This window comes from Schistocerca nitens, chromosome 2 (assembly GCF_023898315.1).
Source record: "Schistocerca nitens isolate TAMUIC-IGC-003100 chromosome 2, iqSchNite1.1, whole genome shotgun sequence".
Lineage (NCBI taxonomy): Eukaryota > Metazoa > Arthropoda > Insecta > Orthoptera > Acrididae > Schistocerca > Schistocerca nitens.
This window is the reverse complement of record NC_064615.1, coordinates 310341476-310356506: the sequence shown is the minus strand read 5'-3', so window position 1 is coordinate 310356506 and position 15031 is coordinate 310341476.

Below are 15031 nucleotides of genomic sequence, written 5' to 3'. Positions count from 1 at the left end.
CATCTCGTGGAACAGCGACAGTATGGCATACTGCGAATTGCTTCCCCGAGGAGTATCCATCGCTGCTGACATTTACTGCCAACGCCTGAGACGGCTTGCCAACACAATTAAAGAACAATGACCAGGAAGAATACGTGGAGTGTACTACTCTACGATAATGCCAGCCCACGATCTGACAGACTCGCAAAAAATACTGTACAGCGGTTGGATTGGGAAGTTTTTCAGCATCCATCTTATCCACCTGATCTTGCACCCTCAGATTTTCACCTTTCCTGGTCTCTATCGAACAACCTTCAAGGAACTTTCTTTTCGGGTGAAAATCTACTCCGAACATGGCTGGACGAGTTCTTCGCCTCAAAACCACGTGATTCTCACAGCAGCTGAATTGAAAAGTCGCCCCAGCATTGGCATACAGTTTTAAATAATGAAGGAGAATATACTCGTAATAATGGTGGATAAAGCCATGTATTTAAGCAACAATTCAATCATTTGCACCAGAAGACCCAATATGTCATATACGAACATTTCAATATCCAAAAAAATCTTTCAAGAATTTGGAAGAATTATTTTGAATGATGATGAATAGTCTCTAGTAAACATATGGAATTGACAAAATTAAGCAAAAGCCTAGTTTTAATTATGCTGGGTCCGAAGAGGATAATTAAACTCCTTTCAGGTCCACTTTAGATATTACTCTTGCAGTTTCAGTTCTACACTGTGGTCTAGCTTGGTGGTCGAGTGGAGAACGAGACGTCGCGGGATCGAATCCTGGTCGAACAACGGAAACATTTATACCTGCCTTAACCTCTCAATGACGTGAATATATGGCAGGAACGATATGTGGTTCGGATTCCACGCCAAATTGTAGTGCCCTTTCCCCGGTAGGATTAAAGTGGTAGGTTAAAGGGGCACAAGTCACATTCAATTGAAAGAGCTTGCAAACTGGAGGCCGAACGTCTCTATTGAAGAAGTCCAAGCAATTCATAGTATAAGAATTTACTCGTACCGTTTTTGCAACTCATCATACCGATTTCTACGAGACACGTTTCTGTTGTACCATCAAATGTCAAATTTTCATAGGTGTCATTAAGCTATCCGACGTGACGAAAAATTGTGCCGCTCTGTAATTTTCCACATCTATATCGAAATAACTGACTACAGATGTCTGAGGACAAATTTTTATTAGAAAGTGCGGAAATGTGGTAACATATGTTGAACTGGTAAAGACTCAATGACGTTGCAGTTGAGGATACTATAGATAGAAAAAATTATACGGACGACGTATGTTGGCATATGTCGCAGTAGGCATAGATAAATTGATACAGGAAAAAGGAAATCGAAGGATAACACTAAGCCTGGCTAAAAATTATGACTTGCTAACTAATATTATTGAACTCGAAAAAGGGGAGTAATTGACTTAATATACCACTTAAAAACTGCGGTTCATTTGTCAAACGATGTAGCTCATATAAAATCTTCCATTTCTTTTCTTTTTCAGTTCTAATATTCTCCAGTGAATCGGGAAATTTAGTAACTACCGAAAAGCTATGATTTTCATTTAAGGTGATAATTTCTTTTTGAGAATGAATTACGCTAATGAAATGAGGCACTCACAAATTCGTAATTATTGTAACTTTTTTCTTGAGGAAAACTGATACTTGGAAAACGAAATTTCTAAGGCAAAATACAGAGTTAATAAGATGGAGTTGAAATGCACGTTTGCTTCGAAAACTATTTTTCCTTGTGTTTTTTATCAGACGAACAAAAGTTTCCTATGCCTGTGTAAATTACGCAGAGTATAAATTTAAATAACTGTCGCTCAGATTCACCACTTTGTTTTAACATTCACGTTCTAATGGAAAAGTCAGCTTTGGTATCTCACCTCCGTCAATTCGTTCAGTTGATGATATTTATGAGGTGTATTTGCTTTAATGCACGTAGTTGAGAAGTGGACACATACAAATATTTCCATTACCTTAGACACGAAAATCTGGTTAATGGCCTGTAGTGCAGCAAAATTGAATGGGGTGACAATAATTTATAAGCGTAGCTCTTGACGCACGCAGATGAGTTCTGATTTAACAAAAAAGAAACTCAGCGTTTTACACTCGCAAACTGCCTTGGGTACCTGATGTTTATGTAACCAACAATACACTGCTGTTACTCTGGATGCCGTCTTGCAGGAGGCATCCCTGTAGTACTCGGCACAGTAACAGCAATGTAAGAAAGTAACCTCGCATATTTGTCGACTTAGTAGAGGAAAATGCCTGGACTCACCCCCCCCCCCCCCCCTAAAGTGAAACCCTGATATCGTGCCTCTCCATTCACATGAATTCCAGTGGGATTAAATGTAATTTTTTTTAACGTAGTTGCTGTTTAGCAATGGCGAATGATTTGAGAAAACTAGCCAACTAATTGCAGGTATAAAGATTGTTAACAACCCTTGACCATGGTTTCTTCTGAAGAAGATAATTTTACAGTTGTTGAAACCATGGTCAATGATTGTTAATAAGCCTTTCTATCTGTTGGTTGGCTGATTTTCTCAAATCATTCATTTACATTCATCTTTGCTGAAGAGCAGTTGTGTTCAAAATTTTAAATTCTTGCCTGCTGAGGTAGTCAATGCTGCATCTAAACACATGGACACTAACTTAAAAATCAGGAAAACAGGTACGCTACCTATCGAAGTTTCCTATTTCGTGCAGAACGACAACTTCGTCAGTCGCTGCATGTCACCAGCCACATACGGTTCCTTTCATTGTCCTGAAATCCCACGTATATTTCAATGTGAAAACTTTTGTGGTCATCCCGGCTCCAATGGGAATGTTTTTTACTTTATTGTTTTCACTGACGATCAAACATACTATGTACTTACCATGATCGACGGTTGTTAACAAGCTTTTATACCTGCAAGTACTTGAGTGATTTTCTCAAATAATCATTCTATAGTGGTTTAGGCTTCTACTACTTTGTAGCGGAGCGCAGACGTCACCTACTTCATTAGTCGCTTGTCAGTTCGCCATTACATGTCTTGCAAAGAAAACAGTTTTTACACTGTGCTATATTTTTCGATATTTCTCATCAATATTGGATGGTAAGCCTTCCATCTGTTTGCGTCCTTCTTTAATAAGGTTTAATGTTTGTGATTAAACCGATTAGTTTAGATGTTTGAGTAAAAATTTATTGAGTTAGTAAAATGCAGGCTATGGTACTGCAAACTGAACGCCCCGGTGTTGCCTAAACCGGACCGCTCATTTATTCCTGTTTAAAGTCTGCTTATATTAGTAAAAACTTTTATTCTCTTGGAATTCACTTGAAGATTCCAAGAGGATAATGGAGAAGGTTGACCAAAGAAAATGGAGTAAGAAAGAAACACTTTTGGGGCCGACCAACATGGAGTGAAGCGCTCCTGAAGAAGTAGCAAAAGCGGAAAGAGGCATACCTACAGTTTTTGATAAGGATCTTGAAAAAAACCTGTTTACTATTTCTAACTACGGAATTTTCTTTCATTGGGTTTACTCGTAATGCCTTGGGAAGGATGGTCGTACATTTAGAAGACAGAAATAACACTGAATATCTTTTCAAAGACGGAATTACTGGGTAAAAGTAGGTTAGACATTTTTTAACGCCTTAAAACAAAACTTCAGAAAGAGAATGGTCAAGTCACACTTGACAGTGTTCATTATGTTGAAGAGAGTGACAACTGTGGTACAATGTAGCAAAAATAACTGGCTTTGAGAGTAAAAGTCAAATAGCTACCTTGACATCTGGAGAACATGGGACCTTTATAACGGTCGTTGCTTTTGTGAATGCTAATGGCTGATTGGTGCCCTCTTTAGTAATTTCACCGAAAAAAAAATGAGTGAATAGTTGGAAAGATTTTCCATCGGAAACAATCTTTGCAATCTTTGATTCTCCTGACAAATACAAGATTTGACGCTTTGAACGTTTGTGGTTTCCACTTTTCTAATCATGTCCCAATTTTGTACTGCCACTTCTCTCTCGCGATATACTTTGTGACCCGTTAACTGGAACAGCAGGACGTGATGCAACTCTAACGTTTTGGAATGTGCCGACGTTGAACACTGACCTTACGAATGTGTCTCTCCGCAGTCACCTAATCGCAGTTGTCATACCAAATACAGACGACGTAATAATGAAGAAAAAAGCCCCTTCATTTCTTTTCGTCTCAGTTTATTGAATTCAGGAAGATGAAGAACTTATGTGAAGTGTAATTGGACGTTTTTATATCGATATATTTTGGTTCCAGAGCTCATTCAGTAAATAGATACCCAATACACATAACTGTCTGAACTCCAATTTATTGTCACTACCTTAGGTAACAGATCGTGGTCGTAAACCAACGTTATTCGCTTAAGCTGTCGCCCTTAATCGGAAACCTGTTCCGCATGTATCGTTAGTTGCAGCAAAGAACATTCGAATAAAGACACACAGCAGTACGTAGTGGCTACGGTATGACTAGCTGTTGCTTGCGTGTCTGGATGCGTAGCACAGAAACGAATTAAACACATGTATTGAGCATATGTTGCTGTGACCATCGGCCGCTATATCTATGTCTGCTACTGTAGCTCAAAATCGCGCCTCGCAGGTAGTGTTGCTGTTTGCGCGTGATCACAAGCAATTTGCGTCGGCTTTCAAACTATGCACTGTATTTATAGCGATAACCTTTTTGTCCGAAGTTTGCTTTCCCAAACCTATTCTATCTCGCTGACCTCATATTTAATCATTATTTCTTTTATGTTTCTACATGTTTGGGCAAACTATAACATTTCTTCGTATAAAAAATCATGCATTCGCTGCTCACTTTAAGCTTACCTCCCCGTCAAGATATCTGTATTCTACATCATTTGAAGCTAACGAAGTCCTTTTGATCAAACGATTATTTCGCAAAAAAAAAAAAAAAAAAAAAAAAAAAATCTTTTGATTTTCATGATACATGTGACCGAGATACATACACGGTGACTGTGACACGTTACCTTCAGGCATTTCGGACTGAATTCTGATGGTCAGTGCTTAGAAAACGAAACAGGTCATCTTTGTCATCATCAAGATAACTTAATTTTGTCCAATTACAGTGTTTCAGATTTGTTTCCGTGACTGTATTACTTTCGTAAAGAAAAAAATAAAAAGGAAATACAGGTGCTTGATCACTTTACATCATATTTTGAAATTAAGGTTGAATCTGAAAGCAGCAGAAGGAACTTTCACACACGCTACAAAGGGCACACTAACGTTCTCATGCGCCAGCACTTTGATAAATCTTTAGTATCTAACCATAAGGATCTGTACAGACACTAAATGACAATCACAGCAGCCGAAGTGCAATCCACACAGAAAATAATTGTAGGAATCTTGATCTGCTAGAACAACTAGAAGTACTGTTACACAGAGAAAAACCGCTTTCGTGATTTTATTTCAGTACATTACGAGCCAAGGGTGCTGAGCATCAAGTGCCTGAACACTTTTCATCATTTCTGGAAATTTAGTTTGAGCCAGAAGGTACATCTACATCTACATCTACATTTACATCTACATTTATAATCCGCAAGCCACCCAACGGTGTGTGGCGGAGGGCACTTTACGTGCCACTGTCATTACCTCCCTTTCCTGTTCCAGTCGCGTATGGTTCGCGGGAAGAACGACTGTCTGAAAGCCTCCGTGCGCGCTCTAATCTCTCTAATTTTACATTCGTGATCTCCTCGGGAGGTATAAGTAGGGGGAAGCAATATATTCGATACCTCATCCAGAAACGCACCCTCTCGAAACCTGGCGAGCAAGCTACACCGCGATGCAGAGCGCCTCTCTTGCAGAGTCTGCCACTTGAGTTTATTAAACATCTCCGTAACGCTATCACGGTTACCAAATAACCCTGTGATGAAACGCGCCAGGAAGTACTTCCCATACACGCTACAAAGAGCATACTGATCGTTTCAGACTCAAGCTCTTTGATAAATTCTTGATAGCCAACTACACTGCGCAAGGAAATTAAATGATCAGTTTTTCGAAACCTCTTAACTGTCTCCTATTGCAAGGCATATGTTTGAAATTTGGCTCAAAGGTGCCGACAACCTTCCTCTGTAACACTGGTAATGTATGGCACTATGTGACGTCACCCTCCGGTTCGGTGACGCTTCAAACAGTAAGGTATCGACACATGCGAAAAAGGTCGCAGCTCAGAAATTCATGTCAGCTATAAAGTGGGTTAATGATGTCACACCCCGTTCTGCTCAACGCCACCGTGGATGTGTTACACGACGGGATGGAAGTCACACCCACTTTTACCCACATTTCATTCTTTTTCTGACGAACCTCTGACGGAGGTAAGAACCGCGACACGCAGCGCTAAAATCACGCGGTTTCCTTAGGGGTGGCCGAGCTAAAATATTTCAGACGCATCGCCGCTCAGAATCAATACGGTAAGGCCTCGCGAGATGGCATAAAGGACGTCAACGAAGCAACTTCTTCCCTTGGTGCGTTGATTCCCACACATTTCGCTTGCGGAAACAACATTCGCAGTTCTATGAACGACAGGACGACTTTCTTGACAAATTTGCCAATGCTGCCATTTTCTGGGCAGTAAAACAATCTACGGACATTGGGGGGCTGCAACTACACTGAACGTAATCACACCTCTTTGGAGCGTAGGATGACAACCTTTGCTGTGCCATACAGGGTGGAACAACGTGGGACAGTTCTAGCAATTCAACGAAATCTGAATCTTCCGAAGCAGAACGTATTGTTATGCTTTTTCATCCCTCCTCTTTCACGCCCTCCTGTGTTGTAATCACGAGAGTATTCGACATCGACACATGCGTGAATAAAATGACAAAGTGTCGTCCTAAAACCACCCAGTTCTTCAATACCATCGGTGCTATCCGCGTACCTTTGTTGAGCACGTTAAAAATATGCCTATCAGAAATTTCGACACCAATTCAGCCGCGACGATTCTCTAGCGCCTGAGGGCTAGGCTACTCCTTCCAGACGCTTTGGCGGAGTTTGCCCACCTTCAGGCGCTAGACCAGACACAAGGCTGAGTTGGTGTCGATGAGTCTGTCAGGTACATTTTTAACAGACCCAACGAAGGTGCTTGGGCGGCACCGAGCGTGTTGCCAGTCTTAGGACACCTTGTCATTTCATTAGGCCAAGTGCCAATGTCGAAACCTCCCCTGATCACCCGACAGGAGTGTGCGAAAAAGGAGGGTTGAAGAATCATAATAACTTGTAACTGCTTCCGATCTCCATATTTCGTCGAATGGTTTTGAATGGTCACTAGTGGTTCCACGCAGAGTAATACAGTAGAAATCGTTGTTGCCCCATATCAGAGAGGTGTGAGATCACGTTCAGTGGGATTGCCACCCCGCAATGTAAGCTATTTTTTTCTTAAATAAACAAGTATTTTGTAGTTGAAACTGTTTCATAATGTAAGACCATGATATAACATTTTTGTATCATTTTAGAAATATAATATATCTATATTCTCTTAACAGGACCAGTAGTAACATGAATTTCAAAATACGACGAAAAACAGATCAAGCACCTGCTGATGAGTTCCTAAGTCTCCATGTGCATCGCGTTCTGAAATAAACTCACGATGTGTGATTGAAAGCGGTTTGTTTCCTTTTTTTGCAGTCAACATAATCAGAATAAAAGTGTTTCAGAGTAAATTAGATCGCGCACTTCAAGTGACAGTCACAAGTCTCATTTATTACTCACATGAAGGTTACCGAACTCAATAGCCTGTGCACGCAGTGCACACAATACTAATCCCAGCACTAACGACCTACACATCAATAGACGTAAGACTCTACTGCTAATCCGTTTCAAAGGGTTGAAATGGCTCTGAGCACTGTGGGACTTAACATCTGAGGTCATCAGTCCCCTAGAACTTAGAACTACTTAAACCTAACTAACCTAAGGACATCACACGCATCCATGCCCGAGGCAGGATTCGAACCTGCGACCGTAGCGGTCGCGTGGTTCTAGAGTGAAGAGCGTTGAACCGCTAGGCCACCACGGCCGGCGCTAATCCGTTTCTCGGGCTACATAAGAATCGGTGGTTTCCAGAGGTCAGTGCCAGTTAAAGGCCGAAACGACACAAGCCAGAGATTGAGGCGCCAAGGCGAGTGCGTGGCTAGAGACGCCATGATTCAAAGACTTCTATACGAGGCGTTGAACACTTAGTAGCGGTCGCTTGGGGCACAAAGATGAGAAGAGTGACAAGGCCGCTCAAATGCAGGATTTGTAAACAGTGCGCTGGGCACAGTTAGCAGTGAAAACTGACACGGGCGACAGTGTGCTAGAGAAGAGGGCGATGGGACCGGCGGGTGGAGTGGGAGTCGGGGGGAGGGGGAAGAACAAATGGAAAGCCACTTGAGTGCAAAAATGTTCTCGGATCGGCTCTGCCAAAGGTGGTGGGTGGTAGAACACATTTATCTGCTCTTTTAGACTAAGGGAAAGAGGGAAAGTGTGTGTTTAACGTCCCATCAACGACAAAGACATTGAAGCACAGCTTCGGATCGGACGACTGGGTGGGAATTCAACCGGCAGTGTTTCCCTTACATGGATTTGTGAACCACAGAAAAACTAAATATGGGTGACTGGACACCAGAGCTCTCAGAAGAGTTAGACATGAATGCCGCATCAAAACGGGTAAGACCTCTTACTTCATTAATTTAATATACGTGTGTATCTGTAACTGTTCACTTAACTGTTTTTATCGTCTCTGTACTGGCTTTGAAAGGCGACACAATAATTTTACAGTATTTGTCTTGTTAGATCATGTTATAAATTTTTCTACCGGTTAAAATAAAATTAATTTCTTTCCTGCCCTCGAAACTCGTTAGGAACCAGCTAATCAGTCTATCTGTCGAGGGTGTGTTTTTTTTTAACATGGGACAAATACACTGAAGAACCAAAGGTACTGGTACTCCCGCCTAATATCGTGTAGGTCTCCCGCGAGCACGCAGAAGTGCCGCAAAACTTCAGCTTAAGTCTGAAGAAGTGCTGGATGGAACTGACACTATGAATCCTGCAAGGCTGTTTATAAATCCGTAAGAGTACGAGGGGGTGGAGATCTCTTCTGAACAGCAAGTTGCAAGACATCCCAGAAATGCCTAATAAAGTTCATGTCTGGAGAGTTTGGTGCCCAGCGGAAGTATATAAACTAAGAAAAGTGTTCCTGGAGCCACTATGTAGTAATTCTTGACGTCTGGAGTGTCGCATTGTTCTGCTGGAATTGCGAAAGTCCGTGGATTGCACAACGAAAGAACGGATGCAGGTGATCAAACTGGATGCTTACGTACGTGTCACCTGTCAGAGTCGTATCTAGACATATCAGGGGTCCCGTATCACTCCAACTGCACACGCCCCACACCATTACAGAGCCTCCAACAGCCTGAAAAGTCCCCTGCTGACATGCAGGTCCATGGATTCATGAGGTTGACTCCATACCCGTACACGCCCATCCGCTCGATACAATTTGAAACGAGACTCGTCCGACCAGGCAACATGTGTCCAGTCATCAAGACTCCAATGTCGGTGTTGACGGGCCCATGCGAGGAGTAAAATTTCGTGTCGTCCAGTCATCTTCCGGCCTCAGCGATGTCGGAGATTTGTTGTTTTACCGGATTCCTGATATTCACGTACACTCGTGAAATTGTCTTACGGGAAAATCCCCACTCCATCGCTACATCCGAGATCCTGTGTCCCGCCGACTGTAACACCACGCTGAAATTCACTTAAATCTTCATAACCTGCCATTGTAGCAGCAGTAACCGATCTAACAACTACGCCAGATACTTGTTGTCTTATATAGGCGTTGCCGTGGTCTGCCTGTTTACATATCTCTGTATCTGAATACGCATGCCTATAACAGTCTTTTTGGTGCTTCGGTGTAAATATCCCGAAAACGTGGCATCGTGTGAAAAAATTGTCGACCAGGGGACAAATAAATCAAGCACCCTAATGGTGAGAGGCATAGGGACTCCCGAAAATCGAGCATCCCAATGGTAACAGAAACCTATTACATCCACTTTGTTATTCCTGAATCAGGCTAAACGTAGTTTCTAACCAGACACTGAAAGGGCTGACCATGTGATACTGTACCATCAAATTTGAAATACTAAAGTGTATTTCGAACATAAATATCAACCGTTAGAACACAAAGCTTTATATTTACATCGTAAATGAAATGTAAAATCAAGTACGTCTGTCCTTAATAGCAAAACAAGGCACACTTGATGTTCGTCGGTTACAACATCATTCACCACGAATGGGAAACCATGGTTTGAGTAAACGGTACGTATTTTTTGGCTTAGATTCCGAATATGCAATTAAAATAGGGGGATCTCATTTAAAAATACGAAGTTGACCCCGCCCACGCGGGAAGGGTGGTTAGGAGGTGGGAAGTTGTAAAACAGACAGAAGTCTCCTTTACTAATATTAACTTTTCACCTAGAACACTTTTTTTCGTTAGATGCGTTGTTTTCGAAATATTTGGTTGTTTCAAGTCAAAACAAACACCCCGTATATTTATAAAATCATTTTATGTATGTATGTATTTAAGTATGTACACTGCACATCTCTGCCTAAACTACTAGATCGTTTTCAGCCGAACGTGGTACATGCATCACTGTCTGGAAGGAAGCATTGTGGGGCTGGGAACCAACTACCTTCCACAGGGGTAGGAGGTGCGGGTGAAAAGAGTTGACATGAAAATATTACTCAGGAATACCCGAAGAAATGTCAGTCAAATTTTGTGTAGACATGGTTTTTTGTTTATATAAAAATTCTGGGGGTGGTTAAAGGGAGGGGGGTGTTTGGGACAGTTACAAATATTTGGAAACTACCTGTTGCTATTAATTGGCTGTATTTATTTGACTGCATGTACAGATAAATTATGTACATAATTGTACGTTTCACTAAATATATGTGAAACATATACGAAATTTGCATACCGCTACATCTGTGGCCATCTGCGACTACTAATAGGCTGAAAATAAAAACTTCGAAAACATTAATAATATTGTATAAATAAACACATCCAAAAAAGTTTTGCTTCCCCCCGGTGCCCAGAACTCCTGAAGATAGGCGTTGACTGTGGATACTGTATCACAGACACAGTCCCTTTGACAGTCGTAGGTGTCACCGTCCAAAGATGTAAACAACCATGCAAGAGCAGCGCCTATGAGACGGAGGGGGTCTGACAGCCGATCAGTTCCAGTCACTCCACCAGGAAGGAGGTACACGGCTCGTGTTGTCTGTAGTTCAACCATGCCTAGACAGTCAATACCGCTGTTCGATCGCGTCCGCATTGTTACTTTGTGCCTAGAAGGGCTCTGAACAAGGGAAGTGTCCGGGTGTCTCGGAGTGAAACAAAGCGAAGTTGTTCGGACATGGGGGAGATACTGAGAGACAGGAACTGTCGATGTCATGTCTCGCTCAGGCCGCCCAAGGGCTACTACTCCATTGGATTATGGCTCGCAGGAACCCTGACAGCAATGCCACCATGATGAATAATGCTTTTCGTACAGCCAGAGTACGTCGTGTTACGACTCAAACTGTGCGCAATAGGCTGCATGATGCGCAACTTCACTCCCGCCATCCATGACGAGGTCCATCTTTGCAACCACGACATCATGCAGCGCGTACAACAACATGCCGAATGGACCGCTCAGGACTGGCATCTCGTTCTCTTCACCGATGAGTGTCGCATATACCTTCAACCAATCGTCGGAGACTTCTTTGGAGGCAACCCGATTGGGCTTAACGTCTTAAACACCCTAGTGCAGCAAAGTGGAAATTCCCTGCTGTTTTCGGGTGGCGTTGTGTGGGTCCCACGTACGCCGCTGGTGGTCATGGAAGGCGCCGTAACGGCTGTATGATACGTGAATACCATCCTCTGACCGATAGTGCAACCATCTCGGCAGCATACTGGCGAGCCATTCGTTTTCATGGGCGACAATTAGCACCCACATCGTGCACATCTTGTGAATGACTTCCTTCAGGATAATCACATCGCTCGACTAGAGTGACCAGCATGTTCTGCAGCCATGAACTCTGTTTAACATGCCTTGGATTAATCGAAAAGGGCTGTTTATGGACGACGTGACCCACCAACCCCTTTGAGGGATCTACGCCCAATCGCCGTTGAGGAGTGGGACAATCTGGACCAACAGTGCCTTGATGAACTTGAAGATAGTATGCTACGATGAATACAGGCATGCATAAATGGAAGAGGACGTACTTCTGGGTATTAGAGGTACCGGAACAGGTATAGGTTCCGAAACTCTCGGAACCGAGGTGACGCAAAACGTTTTTTGATGTGTGTAATTTTAGGCTTAAATCCCAGTGAGAATACTCATTTTTTCACTACAGGACGCCTTACTGATAGTTTCTCATCAGTCAGGCAGAGGGTAGCTATTTATACCTACGCAAGTATGTTACGTAGTTCTGAAAAAAGGTATGTGACTGGTCTGCTGGAGGATATTTCTAGGACGTACATGACATGAAAATTTACCAGGTACAAGCAATTAATGTAGGGTACTAAAATTTGGAAATATATTTGTTTAGGTAACACATTAATGCAAGGCCACAGGTTAATGTAAGCACGAGAGAAGCCACTGCAAATTTGAATGCTGGTTCATTAATAACCGATGTAACCACCAGACTGTTGAATACAAGGATGCAAACGTGCATGCATTGAGTTTGCTGGTGTCGAATGTCAATTTGTAGGATGGAGTTCCATGCCTGTTGCACTAGGTCGCTCAATACAGGAACGGTTAATGCTGTTTGTGGAAGACGGTGGAGTTGTCGCCCAATGATGTCCCATATGTACTCTACAGGAGAGAGATCTGGTGATCGAGCAGGCCAAGCCATATGTCGACACTCTGTGGAGCATGTTGGGTTGAGACACCGGTATGTGGGCTATCATTATCCTGCTGGAAAGCAATCCCTGGAATGCTGTTCATGAATGCCAGGACGAGAGGACGAATCAACAGACTGACATACAGGTTTGCAGTCAGTGTGCGTGGGATGATCACGAGAGTGCTCCTGCTGTCATACGAAAGCACGCAGACAGGTTGGTTGCAGGCCCTCAGCTGGCATTTTTCTAACCAACAATCGGCACCGAGGCAGAACCAGATTTCATCAGAAAACACAGCAGACCTCCACCATCCCCTTCAATGAGTTCTCGCTTGAGACCACTGAAGTGAGAAATGGCGCTGATTTGGGGGCGATGGAATGGACTATACTGTGTGCCTGGTTCGGAGCTGTCTTGGAGGTAAGCGATTTGTAACAGTTCGTTGTGTCACAGTGGTGACAATTGCTTCTTAAATCGCTGCTGCAGATGCAGTACGATGCGCCAGTGCCAAGCGACGAACACGATGGTTTTCCCTCTCGGCAGTGCCAGTGACCATCCGGAGCACGGTCTTCTTGCGAGCGTACAATTTCGTGATCACCGCTGCCAGCAGTCATGTACATTGGCTACATTCCTGCCAAGTCTTTAGGCAATATCGCAGAAGGAACATCCAGCTAATTGTAGCCCTATTACACAACCTCGTTCACACTCGGTGAGATATTGATAATGACGTCTTTGTCGCCTTAAAGGCATTGTTGACAAACATCAAATCACCCCGTCCATTATCAAAGATAACTAATGCTCACGCCCGTAAAAGCATGTGCTTAAAGTAAACGTGATTTGCATCCTCATAGTGGCGCTACTACCGCCACTCGTATGCGACTGGGGCTAAATTTGGATAGATTGCAACTTTCAGGTGCAGAAACATGGCTGTCGGCTTTCGTTTATGTCGCACAACTCCTTCTTGGTGTTGTGATTTTTTTATAGGCAGCGTAAATTTTAAAATATTTTGAAATTATCGGACTATTTATAATGACGGCTCAAATGGCTCTAAGCACTATGCGACTTAATTTCTGAGGTCATCAGTCGCCTAGAACTTAGAACTAATTAAACCTAACTAACCTAAGGACATCACACACATCCATGCCCGAGGCAGGATTCGAACCTGCGACCGTAGCGGTCGCTCGGTTCCAGACTGTAGCGCACAGAACCGCACGGCCACTCCGGCCGGCTTATAGTGACGAATGGGGCAACAACTCTTACAGAATATATTGTGTTTGTAGTAGTTTCTTACGTAAACGGAGAAAATTTACGATAGGTTGTGGGACTCCACGCTGCCCCTTACCTTGGCTTTACACATGGCTGATCTGGTCGTTCTAATTACTGCAGCAGATCACCCTCAGCAGCCAGTGCCCATTAACAAAGTTATGCAAAGGAATTTAATTAACGCTGTCTGGTATAAGGGGCACTTTACTCTGAGTGGTGTTTCCCTGAATTTTCTATTACTCCTTTCTGTGGCACGGCATTTACTGATTGTGAAAGAAAAATCACAGAGAACGACAGAGTTAGAATTTATTTCACCTACAATGTATTAAAACTTACAAGGTTTGAACATCCTTTATTCATAATCTCACTGTCAATAGTACATAGCTGGTCACATTACCTAGTTGTGTGCTAGTTTCGGAGATGTACGAAATGTCAGTTTGGTTATGACGATTCACTATCATCATTGCAGAGTCACGTAGTCGTATGGTAGATACGATTTCCATATGTACTGACTACAAGGCGTGAAATTGACAGCGAATGAAGAAAAATATCCTATTTGGGCAAAGCCACTAGTGTAGAGGTTACCATTTGTTGAAACTTCCGGGCTGAGAGACCGTGGTCGATTTGTAAGACTTCCCCTCCTTGACGTTTCGTTACCACTGCTGGCAGCATCTTCCGAGGTGAGAACGACTGGCTGCCAGGCTGTGGGGGTTCCGTTTATGTAGAGCGCATAGAGGGCACCACCATACGTCACATGGGGCCGACTGTAAGTCTGCCTCTGACTAACGTCATTATTCTCGATTGAAGATAATCGATTGTCACATCGATGGTGCAAAGTCGACCGCCATATCTTGTCTGACATTAAGCCTTCCTCTTTTCTATTAAAAT